We start from the raw sequence: 14203 nt of genomic DNA, 5'->3' as shown, positions 1-14203 counted from the left end.
ATGATAAAAAAAATGGTTGAAAATTTGTTTAGCCAAAGTTTGACTATTAATCATGACTTATTGTACGACACACAAAAAGCTAGCATCAGAAGCTTCCTTACATTAATCATTTGTACCAATGTACAACACATGTAACCATCTTCACATGTATAACTTCTTTTGAGTACTTTTATATTCCCTTATTTTTATTTTTTATTTTATTTAAATTAAATATTGTATAGAATAAAATTTATATTATTATTATTATTATTAAAAAGAATCTAAAATTTGTGTATAGTTACAATTATATGGTTAAAAACGAGTCTTAGGATGAACTATCACAAGTATCTTAATCAACACATTGCAGCGTATAATAAAGTACGTTTTACATGTTTTCTTAATTTTCTCTCTTTTTGCTTCACTGGATATAAAATTAATACTTTATTTCAAAAAATATTGTATAGTGTAAAATTTAAACTCGACCTTAACTTATAAAGTCATCATGTCACGCGTATATTATTCTTTTGACATCAATTCTAACTTATATATATATATATATAGAGAGAGAGAGAGAGAGAGAAGATAGAATACAATAATTGCTTAACATACATTAGATACAAGAATACTTGTATTAATGAAATCGATCCACGAAATCACATCACAAGATCTCGAGATCGTCAATACATATCCAATTAATCATTGGTTCACAGAAATTAATAGTTTTGGATCGTTAATCGATCAATTTTTTACTTTTCTTCACGAAAACCGTTTTTAAGCGTTTTAGGTTTCTGGCTGAGCGTTTTAAGCGTTTTAGTATTTTTGTCTTTGAGCCCTTTTGTTTTTGCCTTTGAGCGCGTACCTATCATACGTTAAGCAATTATTGTACAATATCCTTGCCCTATATATATATATATATTATATTACTAAAAAGAACCAAAAACTTTTTATAGTTACAATTTTATGGTTAACATGAGTCTTAAGAGGGTGAACTATCAGAGAAGTCTCTAATCAACATACTCGCATTGTTATCTATGAACTTGTCAATTATATGTTTATTAGATCACACGCCTTTCATGTGTATAATCGGATAATTATTCTAAGTATCTTTTCAGACGCACAATCATTACCTCATTTTCTTAATTATCCGCTTCTTTTTTGTACTTACTGGATATAAAGTTAATATAAAGCTAAAATAAATAATTAATCTCCAAAAATTGAAGAATATGATGGGAAGGAAGCCTAACATGATAACGATAAGTGGGTCCAAAAGGGTATCAAAATATCCTAGTGGATTAAGGTAGTGTGTTTATCATCATGTACTAGATTCATGAATACTATATTGGTGCTATGAACTTTTGACCATATATATGCATTCTCCCACCACTATCATGTAGGTTGTTTTCGAGTTGTGAGAAGTTTAAATCGTGATTAAATCAGTAATAACACGACAATTGACTTGACTCGACAATACGGTAAGTTAATCTGTCACACCCCGACCAAAGGCGGCGGAACATGCCGGGGTGCAACGATTGCTCATAAGCGCATGACACTATTTAAAACGACAATATTTAACAAACTCATTTCATTTCACATCATCGAAAATGTCACATAACCAAATATTCATAACTCAAATACAACAAAATATAACAAAATATAGCAAATCAAATATTGTTCAGTTTTGCTAATATCCTAACGGTATTTGTGACGTTTTCGTCACCGAACTCCATAATCAACCTAGATGCAAACCTGTAACATTTCATAAAATAAAGTTTATCAACACAAAGGTTGGTGAGCAATTCGTAAGTTTGAACAATAGATATATAGTATGAAAAGCCACAAAACTAGTATACAAAACCATAAATAATAGCTATAAACTTGGATAAATAGTTATCGCTAACAAGTTAGCGACACCCAACTATAAGGGGTTGCCAAATAGTTTAGGATTTTATAGCTATCGTTAATTGCATTACGTTAACGACACCTTGCCATGAGGGGTTGCCAAATGGTCTAGGATTTATAGTTCCACCATCCAAAAGCGATAAACACATAGTCAAATAAGCATAGAACACTAAATTGAGCAATTATTCAAGTAAGGTATACAACAACGTTTGTGGTTTAAGACCCAAGTATAAAACATTTAGTTTAGATAAGTTGAAATGTCACCCACAAAATTAAAGATAGTAAACGGGGTATGAAGTTACTCACGTTCAAGTAATAAACTTGAAAGATTGATTATTTGGAGATTTGCCGGAACGACGAGTTTAACGTATGAAGCCTAAATAAAAGAAAGTCTTGGATTTAGAAAGGTTGTCTTGAAGATCTTTAAATAAAATAATTGTTGCAAAAACGAATCAATTAAAGTTCACGGTTTAAAATGTAACTATTTAAGAATTTATAATAATAACCCTTTTAAAAAATGTAAGTTTGCTTAAAACCGGGTTAAAGTATCTAACCTTAATATTAACTTAACCAATGTTAAGTAATAAGGTGGGGAAAAAGCTAAAATGCAAGTTCCATTAGGCTAAAGATACTAAAACGGGTTTTTAACGAGTGTTCGGGTTGTCGGTTCGGGTCTTGACAAATGGTTGAACCCAAAGTCAACTTTCCAAAATATTAATTGTTATGAGATAACTCATTAAAACATACTAACACTTAACCAAGTACGTAGATCTATTGTTTAGAACTAACAACGCACGTTAAGCGAGTGTTCGGTTTTGTCGGTCCAAACTATGTTATGAGATCAAGTTGGATCCAACTATTCCAAGTACTTAAGAAAAATAATTAAAATCAGTTTGTAAACTATTTTTTTTTAAGAAATATACAAGTCTTGATAACTAAAAACACACTTGTGTGTCTTAAGCGAGTAAAAATCGGTATAGTTCGGTCTCCATCTCACAAATAGTTCATAGATGGTTTCTACATGCCCAAATATCATAGAACTTGTATATTGGTTTATAAATGAAGAAAACTTAAATTTTACAACAAAAAAAGTTAACTACAAGTCTTTTAAGCAAAAGTTTCGGTTTAGTTCGGTTTCCATCTCCCAACGAGTTCATAGATGGATTCCATATGCTTAATATCAAAGAACTTGTAAAAATGATTTTTGAAACTCAAATCTAGCAATAAACATGTTTAAACAACTATTTTAACAAAACTAGTAAACAAAAGTTCGGTTTCCGGTTTGGACTAGTTTCGGTTAAACCGAGGTTAGTCTTATACAAACCCACACCATGGAACTTGTAAATAAGATGAACAAACTAAAGGGTTAGAAGTTAGTCATAAGTGATATGTATAATAAGTTGTGTGTGTGTAAATATATATCAAGAACACGAAGTCCTCCATGAAGCCTTGCCTTATGACATTCGAAACTTAACCAACCAAAGTCGGTGAAGTAACAAATAAAGGAAACAAGGGGTGTGTATTATATATATGTTGTACCACCATATTCAAGAGTTAGTAATGTTAGATGAACAAGTTATAATGAAAGACTATAGTTAGTTTGACATGAGAAGTCAAAACTTCAAAAATACATAAGAAATAACAACCTTGAATCTATGGAGTTTGAGAGAGTTTTTTGGAGATGTAGCAAGAGTAAAATGAAGAAGATGGGTGTGTATATATAGGGAAGGAGTGAAGGGTTGGGTATAAAGATTCTTTTATGGTTTGCATAAAAATGAGTATGTTTAAATGGTCAAACAATGCATAATATAAAAAAAACAATATTTTATATATTTTATATATTTTAAATGACAAGATCCAATATTTTATATATTTGAAATGTTCGGGTTACAAACGGGTCGGGTTTACATAACAAAAGTGACCCGAAATTGACGAATGTCACATAATCTGACACGATAATACGATAATTCCAACAGGGTCATAAACATGAGCTTGTACTCGACTTACATCCAACTCAAGCTAGTTTATGGCTCAAGTGCTTAACGAGTTGACTTTTGTTTCTAGGTTCTACTATTGTTTAACTATGTATTCTATAAAAACATTAAAACAATATGTTAATAAAAATTTCCAAAATATAAAGTCACATTACCAAACTATTAAAATACAATATTATGGCTAATTTATACGAGCTTAAGAGCAAGTTACTTAAGCCAAATCATGCATGCCACAGACAAAAATTAAACGGTTTTACCTATTATAAACGAAAATTACGTGTTATTATTGGAATGCATGATCATGTTAGGGCCCACGAGTTTATTGGGTTAGTTACGGTGTTTACTTATTTAATAGTAAACCCTAATTAACCCAATAGACCCGTGAGTCCTAATATGAGCATGTATTCCAATACTTATTACTTGTTAATGACATTTATCATATACACCACTAAAAAATAGTTAAAACCTTTAAACCTACCCCTCAAAACATAATAATAACTTATTTACTTAACAAAGTTACAAAATATACGCTTTTCCTTTATCCAAGTAATTAAATTATGAAAACTCAATTGTATATATTCATCTAATTAAATATGTATTTAATTAAACAAGTAAATATGAAATGAGATCTAACCTTTTTTTTATTTTGTAAAGTAAATGGGATATTATGCAAGTGTTTAGAAATTAGAAGTATATAATAATTGTCGCTAAATAAGTATATACATAATTAAAAAAAATTTAAAGATTACAATTATTATTATTATTATTATTATTATTATTATTATTATTATTATTATTATTATTATTATTATTATTAGCAACGTCCATCATTTTCCATTTTTGGAAAGGAGGAACACATCTATTAAATCATTCATGCCAATGCATGCATCTTTTGATGACTATAATATATAAATACATAATGCATTAACTCTATATTATATCAATATAGTCACACTCGAAGTAAAACGAAGCCATCTAAATAATTAAATGATGCCCATGTTTTCCTTTACATTAGGATAAGGTTTTTTTACTAATAAAAATATTTGTTACACATAGATTTATATGTAAAGAAATAATAACCCCCTCTCATACTTGTAGGCGTCATTAATACACAAATGAGTTTTTTACGACAGATTTGATGGTCGTACCAAGTATCATTTTTTGTAAATATAGAAAACAAAATTTCGACTTAATACTGACGACTGACTCATGCGACCGAAATTACTATCAAACTTTGTTGCCCATCAAAGTTGCGTGTGGAAAATTTTGAAGTGATACCGCTACTGAACTTTTTTGCGACTTATGATTGAAATTTTAAGTTACAACTAGCACAAGATTTTTTATACACAAGTTTGCAGAACATTTAAGCATAAAACATTTAGTCAAGTTCCATTATATTTATTGTGGAGATTGAACAACATTACATCAAAGTCAAATCAATTCTTAAAATATTTGGCCATATTCGTATCATTGAAGGTGTGTAACACTATGAACAATTGAACATGAATACAAATATATGTTGTCACATGTACAACCTAAAGTAAAAGTGTGTACACCTTATATCATTAGCTAAATTAGAATGGTATCGGTTCTGTTCTGATTTAGAATTTCTAGTTTAAGATATAGGTTCCGAGTCTATTGATTTTCACTGCTAAAAATGGACACTGATTAAATATTATCGACGATATATTGATAATTAATAGCGGATTCCATAAAGTTGAAGAAGAAAAAAGAACTTTGTATATTCTTTCGATAGGTTACAAACGGAATCCAAAAATCCCGAAATTATTTTTAAGAAAGAAATACATGTGAATATGTGATATGCTGCTTGGAGAGCTCGGAATGAGAAGTTTTCAACGACATAGCCCAATATCTTTACAAATTAAGTATTGAAGGAGATAAAGACCGATACATTCCTACTTATGATAAGAGAAAATAGTAAGAATTTTTTTTAAAGACGGTATTATATAAACTAGGGACTAGCAATTGGCTAGTCACGAAAATAAACAAGGAGCATAACTTATAGATTGCTCACAAAATAAATTTTTATACCAATTATCCCAACTAATATCTATTGTCTTTGTTCTTGAAACCACATATAGGAAGCTTAGAATTTAATTTCTTCTACAATCATTTAAAGAAGGTAATTAGGTCGGCCATTTGTAAATTTATGCTAGTAAGTTTTATTTTTTAATTTTTTTAGAACGACAACTTTTATTAAATAAACTAGTAAAATGTTAAAAGCTAAAACGTACAACAAACCAACTTACAACAAAAAATTACAACAATCTTTCGTCTTGTTAATAAAATATGTATCTGCTAAACAGTTAATGCGGAAAAATATCGGATATCGGTAAAGGACCGATATCTGAGATATCGGTTATCGTAGTGAGATATCGGTGGGGTATTGGTAATTTTAAGATCATGTAAAATTCATATATATAACAATTAACACTAATAATTCAGTATAGTATCCTGTTAATAACAAATTAACATTTTGCAAATTGCAAAACACTAACAATCATATCAAGTAAGAATTGATTAAGACTTAGAACACCAATATTGAACACTAAAATTTGATAATTAAGATTTAAAACACTGATATCAGGAATATCGGTGATCACCTGTCAAATATTAGTCAAATACCGGCCAGTATCGTCGATATTATCGGTACCAATATTCTGAACCGATAGTTTGATTTATATATCGCCAAGAGACCGATAACCGATATATCACTGATATATCGGCGATAACGATCGCATAGATATTATGTTATAAAAATATCTACTAAATATATATCAAGCTATCTATATACTATGTGTGTTTATTTATGTGTTCTTATGATTTTAGAAGGTGCCAAGAGTTGCAGGCATACCACTTATGTTGGACATTGAACAATATTTGGTATATTAGAAAATAATAAACAATTAGGAACAAACCAATCACTTATGTTTATAGGGGTTGTGATTTTAGCACTCCAAGAAGTCACTGAATTTTATATATTTGGATTTTAATTAGAAGAACCCACATATCTACATATCAATATTATATTAAGATTTAAATAAAGTTGAAGAAGGCAATAATTTAATACAATTTCAGACATTCCAAAATATTATTATATGACTAGAATTAATATAAAAGGAAAAAAAAAACATAATCTTAAGCATGAGAGGATTATGCTGGAATCTTTGGAGATGAAGTGTTAGATACTGAGATATTTGCCTCCTTTCTTGTCTCCTTATCACTTTACACATACATAAATTATAATATGTTTGAAAGCACACAAATTTATATAGTTTGAGTAGAGGTCAGCTAAAAATAATACATTTAAATTATAACAAAATTACAAGTTTTATGAAAGAACCATTTAATGTGAAGAAGCACAAAGCAAGGTTTAAAAGTGAGAGGATAATAGAAGAAAAAAATAAGTTGAAGTGTTACAAATGGAGAAGTGATTTTAAAGTGAAAATATTTTTATGTTTTTAAAGTAGATAAAACCACAATACCATTTTTATGCATGTTGAACCAAGAAGTAAAAACAATGTTGCCAATGCAAAATACAAGTGAAAAGATGAAATTTCTTGTTCTAGTACTCTTTTGTGTTATATTTATCCATGTTTTCTTTAACAGTTTTTGGAACTACTCCAAATACCTGAGTGAGTCTTTCTAAGACGGGATGCCGACCATTTGTCGCTCCAAAAAACATCATCAAGAAAGAAACCCACTATAAAAAACTCATTGAGTCAGGTTTCGAACCTGAGACTTTATCTCTAACGTTAATCATCACCCCATGATATTTTGGCGCGCGTTTTTAATACAATGACTTGTACACATGTAAAACAATTTAACAAAGAATTAACAAATTCTTTTTAATGTTATAACAACTTATGACCTTTATACTATTAAAATTAGTTAAAACTATTTCATATTTTTTTAAAAATAGTTTTAGGGAGTTTTAGTATGACAAAGTTAAGTTATACACTACAATTATGTAATACAATTCTATGATATAAGTTAGATAAAAATATATTCTAGCTTTTTACAGAATAAGTGTACCTGAGTGACATAAATGATGAATTGAATGGTCAAAACTCTAAAGTACTTGTTATAATTGTGAATCAAATATAACTTTATGGTCATTGTGATTGGTCCATTTCATCAAGCTCTCACATTCTACTATTTTTCATTCTTCATCTATAAAGAAAATCAAGAATATTACAAGTGACTGAAAACAGTCTTCAACTGCTAGATTTTGATTTGAAGACAACTTTTAATCACTTCTATTTTTTTTTGTGTACTCAAAATAGTGTAATTCACATCTATTTCCATAGATAAATATGAGTATATATTTTTAAAAATTTATTGTTGACGGTACGTAATCAATGTACTCGAATGACAATATGAAAATTGTAGTTCGTGGTGTTTGTCACTCTCATCTTCACGTGCTTTAAGGTGAAGTATTCCCGTTCTCTAATCCATGTGCCGATCTTTATGTGCTCAAAAGGTGATCGTTTGAATGGCAATATTGAAGCATGTAAATAAAACGATCATCGTTACTATTCTATGGTACATACAATTTTGTGGTGTTTTCTTTTGAATGTAATTAGTCACTTTCCATTTTGTTCAATATTATTATATTATTCACTGTATTTAGTATCTTATGGATTACCTAGGCTTTTATAGACTCTTTAACTCTAAGGTTCGTTTTAGACTTTCAAAAAAGCTAACCCGTCATCCTATTCTAACTGTAAAAATTCTTATATTTTTCTAACAAAAAAACATGCTACCTCCAAACTCACACGACTGCTTGTTGAATCCTTACGTGACTGGTTAATAGTGGGTGTGTATGATTTGATGCTCTAATTTTCAAACTTCTATGCGACAAATCATCTAACGACCCTTTAAAAGCATGGGACTATGATTTGATGCACTAACCTTCAAACGATCGTTTGACGAATCCTCAAATGACTATCTGAAATGGTGTAGAGTTGGATTATAACTAGCATCCCTTGAATACATATATAAATAATTAATAAATATAGAAAAGACAAATTATTTAAGTAGAGAATTAAGAGAGTGTTACTTCATTGATGTGACTTTGAAGTATCCATAACTACTTGTACTATATAACCACATTTAAAATATAATATTAAACATATATATATATATATATTTTTTCTATATATCCTTTTTATTTATCCTTTTCTCTTTACATATTTATACACACCTACTATATATATGTGTGTGCGTAATTACCTAATATTATCCATAATGTAAAAGGAAATTGTATTATCAATTATCAAGCTAACCATTATAAAGATAAATGAACTAAGATAGGCTAGAAAGATTATGTTTGTGTGAGAAAACACACACACATATATATATATATATAGAGAGAGAGAGATTTTAAAAGACATTATATAAAGGGAGAAAAGGGTGTTATATACTTATATATAGAGAGAGAGAGAGAGATTTTAAAAGACATTATATAAAGGGAGAAAAGGGTGTTAATTTGGTTTCATTTATCTTCTTCTAGAGTAAAAAAAAAAGTTAGATATGTATTGGTGTGTGTTTTAGAGAGAGAAAGAAGAATGGAGGAGCAACTAAGTCAATCAACTATAACTCATCTTCTTCAACACACATTAAGAAGCTTTTGCAACCATGAAAACTCACAATGGGTTTATGCTGTTTTTTGGAGAATCTTACCTAGAAACTACCCTCCTCCCAAGTAAATAATATATTTATTTATTTATTTTAGTTTTTATTTGTTATTTGTTCAAATAAATTAATCATTCATCTTTTCTTAATTAATTATAGATGGGATACTCAAGGTGGAGCATATGATAGGTCAAGAGGCAACAGAAGAAATTGGTACATTAACTAATCTAATCTTATATTACAATCATAAATTAATATTTCTATTTTGATATATATTTGTATGATTATCAGTTTGTTAACATTCTTAGTTAACTATTTAATTTTATTACAATCATAAATTAATATTTAACATTCTAAGAAAATTAATAGGATATTAGCATGGGAAGATGGTTTTTGTAACTTTGCAGCCTCAACAGCTGGAGAGACAAGTTCCGGCAACTGTCCAGCATATCCGAACCACGAATATCAACAAAACCAAGGCCTTCAACCGGAGCTTTTCTTCAAGATGTCTCATGAAATTTATAATTACGGCGAAGGGTATTTTTAGATTAATTTACTTTCTTTTCATGTATTTTATACTTAGTTTTCAATTTTATCAAGTAAGTAATTAAATGCATGCTATTGGTAACTAGTAAGGGTTATTTAAATGTTGTTAATTGATATTTAGGTTAATTGGAAAGGTAGCAGCAGATCACAGTCATAAATGGATTTTCAAAGAACCAACTGATCAAGAGATTAATTTTTTGACCACTTGGAATAACTCAGCAGACTCAGTAAGTTTATATTTATATTATTCCACCTAAATTTTTTTGAATAATAACCATTAAGTTGTTCCCACTAAACTATTTTAATACATCATATTATTAAGATTATGATAAAATAATCACTCTTCAGATGATTTGTAACTAAATAGTTTTGTACATAGGTTACCTTATATCAACCAATATTATCCGTTTTTGCCCACAAAAGCTCATATCTTCGTTGTTTTTTTTTCTCTAGATATTATCATCCATCTTCGAATTACCTCGCCCGACCAATTTAATTGTATACACAACCTGCCTAGGGTGTTACTAGTATTTTAACTATGTTGAATTTCAAGAGTTTGATTGCTTAACAAATTAGTCACAATAAATCATTGTGACATATTTTCTAATAATGCTTAAACATTCATAAACATATTTTTGCATTACAGGAAGTTATAAATTTATAAAAAAAAATTATGAACCCACCTCTAATTTTTGATTACACATTATCAAGGTGTTAATAAATAACTAAATTCATTAAAATAGAAAACTAATGACCAAATTTTTCTAGCTAGGGTTTTAAAATGATTACATTTAACATCATTAACATTTATGGGTACTTCTGAATTATTTGCTTGAATGTATAACAGCATCCTAGGACATGGGAGGCTCAGTTTCAAGCTGGTATAAAGGTAAAAGTATTCATAATGTACAACACACACACACATACAAGGGAAAGTTAACGTACAAACTAAAAAATTGTACTAAACATGCGAACCAAATAGTTTAATTATATATATACAAGTAATGTAATTTTGTAATTACATAGTAATTTAATTACACAATGTTATATATATAAGACTATGCGTAGTCATGTTAGTTACACTACTTGGTCTATTTACTTATATTAGTGTATTGACCACTACGGGTGTTCTAATTACACTAGTTGATTTGCACAGTTAGCACGTTAATTTAATTTATATGTATATAACTTTAATGTTTATTTTCAGACTATTGCTTTGGTTGCTGTTAGAGAAGGTGTAATTCAACTAGGATCCATTAATAAGGTTGCTTCTCTCTCTCTCTCTCTCTCTCTATATATATATATATATATATATATAAAGCATGTCCGATTACGCGTATTCCTAATTCTAAATGGAATGTAACGACGTAGCGATTCATATGTAAACATAGTACTATCTATTTAAATACGCTCAGAATGTATATAGCCCTATTCGGTCTGGTCCGATATGAAATGAACTTACAATCATAGAATCGACTTGATCAACAGATTATAGATTATATAAGTTCATAACCCAAACCCATTGTCATTTTAGGCGGAACAAATATACTAATTCTATATATATGTGCGTGTGTGACATCTACAAAATGAAAAGATATTAATCAAATCCAATTTTCACAAGTGTTCATAAAAACCCTAAAAGACTTTAAATAAATATATGAACCAAAAATATGAAAGGTTGTTTTTGAGTTGCAATATGTAAGACATGAATGTTTAAAAACATGATACATTTATGGACACTTGAAGATGATTGATGTATCCTACGTACGTCAATTCACAGTTATTGTTGAAACATCATCAACACATGTGTCGTCATAACATATAATAAATGTAGTTATATATAATATGATATTGATAAGCATGCATAATACTTTCATGAAATAGTAGTTACTAAAACAGGCAGTAATAACAACTTGTTAACTTTTTACAGAACAACAGTGCATTTATGCTATGTTAAATTTTACTTTCCAATTTATTACATGTATTATATTACTAGAAAACTTTGATGAATTTACAAAAATAACCTTGCAATATGCACAACAAAAAGTCATGAAAAATGTCAATATTTTCTATACCTTGCATCTTTGAAGTTACAATCCACACATTTGAGAAGTTTCATTAAGGGATAAATAATTTTGGTTATATCCATGGTGAAGGTGTAGGTTCTATCGGTGGTCCGTAGTGAAACTATGTGAATACAGTATTCATTGACGGATCACCAATAGTTAATTAATACGACATATCCAATGAAAGCTTCGTCACGCCAATGGATCTGTAAAAATTGTATAAAAATTACTCCAAATAACAAAATTTTGATTCCATACACTATTTGTAAAACCGAACATATTAGTTTCGAACTTTTAATTCTCGTTATTTATCACTCAAAGTTTTCTCTTTATATTCTACTAGATCACCCATGCATATATTACTAGTTGACCATTTCGTGTCAATATCACCAATAGATTAGCGGCATACGATATATTGTATAACGTCGGCGATAGTCATTATAGCAATGCATACCTTAATATATTCTTTTCTTGCATTTTTATTGCTGACGTGTATAAATGTTATTCATATTTCTTTTTGTCACTACTAAAAGGTGATTGAAGATTTGAACTATGTGGTGATGCTAAGAAAGAAATTGAGCTACATAGAGAGCATCCCGGGGGGTACTATTACCACACCCATCATCCTCATTGTATCCCTATAAACCCGAAGGGTGCAACATGCCCGAAGCATGGCCTTTCCACGCCGGCATAAGTGGCAACGATTACATTCAACCGACAAACATAACTCCATCAATGACTAGCCTTGAGGCTCTCCTATCTAAACTCCCATCAGTGGTGCCGATGTCTTCATCAGTACTGGCTCCACCATATTGTGAGGCTACACCGTCACATTTTGTGACGGTGTCACCAGAAAAGGAGGCGGGGGAGGAGGAAGACGAGGAGATTAAGGATGTGGGGAGAGTGTAGTAGCTCTATGTCATCTTATGGACATCACCATCAACATTATCAACATCATGATTTAAATGTAAGCAGTTGCATGACCAATAATAGGTACTAGATAGTTACTTAGTAATTAATAAAGTTGATAATTAGAATCTAATGGTATGTGTTAGTTTTATTCATATTCTATTAGTGTGTTTCTTTTTATAATCATAAATTTTGCTTGAGTGATTTTTTTTAGTTTTTCACTTTATCCAAATGACAAAAATCATGCATATATATGGGAATTGAGTTCAATTCCATTTGCTAGTTTATGTTATCATTAACTCTTTTAAAGTAGGGATGACAACGGGTCAGGTTCGGGCCGGGTATTGATAAAGTTACCCGTTTTTTTTTTAATTTCTTTTGTTCGAACGAAACAAAATAAACTGTACCGAAGTTTCTGTACGTGTAATGATATGATCGCTAATGAAAAGCGTCAACTTCTTCCTTTAAATGTTTAAGAAGAGTGTCATCATCGAATGTTCTTTCTTGTCCTAACTCGGGCACTTACCTGATATGAATACTCATTAAGTGTTCATATCAGTATTAATTACAATCCAAATTTATAATATGAAAACCATTTAATTTTTATAAGTTTGTTCATATTTTAGGATTTTGCACTTGTTACATACTCTTGCCATCGCTCTTATGAAAAAGCAAAGCCAAAAACATGCCTAATGACAACAATTGCCATCAATTTTTTGAAAAAGACAAATACCCTTTCATCGTTAAATGTGTCTGGAGTTAGAAAAAGAGTGGGGGGCAGCTACATAACCGCCGCTTATGTATCATGGTTAAAACAAAATATACAAACGCTTTATGCAATTCTTTACTTAAAACTAGCTATATATATGTGTGTGTGTGGAATGACAATTTTAAAATTTTATATATTTAAAAGTACAAATTGACTTGAAAAACTGGCAAGATTAAATAATAGGGGTAATTTGGGGCAAATAGAAAAATAAGTACATTAGACCACCCGTAGTGGATATCGTCAAACTGCCCCCACCTCCAATCTCCATTGCCCGGTTTCTCTCTTTGGCCCCGCCATTTTCTTCATCTAGCGTTGTGTACAAAACGTTAGGAGAGTTTTTAAAGACCAAAACGCCCCCAGATGCAGTGTTCTGGGCGTTTTGG

At 29.8% G+C, this 14203-nt stretch overlaps 1 pseudogene across 1 annotated transcript; it reads left to right on the top strand.

Moving 5' to 3' along the window:
* The first annotated feature begins 9333 nt into the window (after positions 1-9333).
* Positions 9334-13249, top strand: LOC143601056 (protein RICE SALT SENSITIVE 3-like; annotated as a pseudogene). The gene is made up of 7 exons (XR_013147588.1): positions 9334-9600; positions 9690-9743; positions 9900-10067; positions 10198-10303; positions 10924-10965; positions 11284-11340; positions 12676-13249. The product of XR_013147588.1 is annotated as a protein RICE SALT SENSITIVE 3-like (transcript).
* The last annotated feature ends 954 nt before the right edge of the window (positions 13250-14203 follow it).

This window comes from Bidens hawaiensis, unplaced genomic scaffold (assembly GCF_021521415.1).
Source record: "Bidens hawaiensis isolate Kalapana, Puna unplaced genomic scaffold, B.hawaiensis_p1.1 tig00055297_1, whole genome shotgun sequence".
Taxonomy (NCBI): domain Eukaryota; kingdom Viridiplantae; phylum Streptophyta; class Magnoliopsida; order Asterales; family Asteraceae; genus Bidens; species Bidens hawaiensis.
This window is presented reverse-complemented; position numbering and strand designations above follow the sequence as displayed.